A 2,044-nucleotide genomic window follows, 5' to 3' on the forward strand; every position below is an offset into this window, starting at 1 on the left:
GGTTATGGCATAAGATGTCATGGTCCACAATATCAAAAGCTTTAGACAGGTCTAAAAAAAGTGCAGCACAATTGTCCTTAGCATTCAGTGCATTAACAACATCTTTAAAAACCTTCAACGAAGCAGTTATTGTGCTGTGTTGTTTCCTGAAACCAAACTGATGGGGAGATAAGATGTTGAAAAAATCCAGATACTTCAGTATTCAGTACTTCAGTTCAACAAAGATTTGCTTTATTTTTGTTATTAATATCAAAAAATGTATAACAATGTATCAAGTAGGGCAGCACGGTGGCGCAACTGGTAGAGCTGCTGCCTCTCAGCGAGCAGGTCCTTGGTTCAAACCCTGGTCCAGGGGCCTTTCTGGGTGGAGTTTGCATGTTCTCTCCGTGCATGCGTGGGTTTCCTCCGGGTACTCCGGTTTCCTCCCACAGACCAAAAACATGCATGTTAGGCTGATTGGTAACTCTAAATTGTCCCTAGGTGTGAGAGAGAGAGTGAATGGTGGCCCTGTGATGGACTTGCGACCCGTCCAGGGGGTACCCCGCCCCTCGCACAGTGACTGCTGGACATGGGCACCAGCGACCCCCGTGACCCAAAATGGAATAAGCTGGTAAAGATAATGGATAGATGGATGGATGTATCAAGTAACAGTGTTGAACACACTGTAACAGGGTTGAATGAATGACAACATTTAATCAAGTTAAAATGGACTCTAATTCATTAAAACAAACAAAAAAGAAACAAGACTAGATATATAATATTTAACATTGTTTAAAAATAACATCACATTTAGACTGAACAGATCTGTTTTATGTGTAGAAAAACAAAGGACAGCATAGGCTGAATGTTGTATACGGAATCTCTAACTGGAATCAGTTTAACAATGTAACAACTGACATCACAACAAAGTTACATTCTTAACTATAAACGCTAATATTAAAATAAATTTATATGTGCTTGAATCTGTCATCTGTGCTATCAGCAGTAAAAAAAAATAGTACACGGCTCTAAAAAATGGGAATTGAGCATTACCTAATTTCTGAATGTGCGGATGGTTTCTTTACTTATCTGATTTGTTGTTTCTGCTATTTGTTGTTCATTCATTCTTTAGTCAGTCAGTCTGTCCCAGATCTCTTTCTGAATTTGCATGTGACATGAATCACGTCCTGTCACGGGCTGAGGAGGCGGGATGAGCTCAAGAACATCATCAAATGGATACCACAGTACATCCTCTTGTAGAGGCCAAAATAATCTGTTTTTGGTTATCCCAGCATGGTCTGAAAAGATCATGTAAAAACATTTAGAGAAAATGGGCTGGCTGGCTTAAGAACAGTCCAATCTTCAATCCCGTAACGTTTTATGGGGTTGAAGATTTCAGCTAAAATTCGCCATAAGTCCACATTAGTTAGGATATGGAGCAGCTCATGGCATGAGGAAAACAAGAAATTAATATACTTTTCCAAGACGGTTCTTTGATTTTCCCAAACAATAGTAAATATGATTTATGCATGTAACAGTGTTGAAAGGTTGAGCTTGACAATAACAAGCTATGGATAAAAACAATGAAATATAGGTAAGTGTGGGTGGGTTTGAGGTACAGTGTGTACCGCAAATGTGTACCGCAAACCCACCCACACAGACCAGTATTTGCAGTTTGACTCCCATCACCCTTTGGAGCACAAGTTAGGAGTCATCAGGACTCTGTATCACAGAGCAGACAGCATCCCCACTAGCTCAGGAGCCAGGCAGAAGGAGAAATCCCACACAAGACAGGCTCTAGAGCAATGTGGATATCCTAACTGGGCCTTCCTGAAAGCAGAGAAGAAACCCAAACAGGACTCCAGTCAGCCAACAGGTGAAAAGGAGGAACCCAGACCCAGACCAGTGGTCATTCCATATGTTGAGGGAGTATCAGAGAAACTGAGACGTTTATTTTCTAAACATAACGTCCCAGTGGTTTTTAAACCCCAAAATACATTACGGCAAAGACTGGTTCGTCCCAAAGATCCAGTCCCCCGGCACAAACAGAGTAATGTTGTGTATG

This window comes from Nematolebias whitei, chromosome 19, assembly GCF_014905685.2.
Source record: "Nematolebias whitei isolate Nwh7 chromosome 19, NemWhi1, whole genome shotgun sequence".
Taxonomy (NCBI): Eukaryota; Metazoa; Chordata; class Actinopteri; order Cyprinodontiformes; family Rivulidae; genus Nematolebias; species Nematolebias whitei.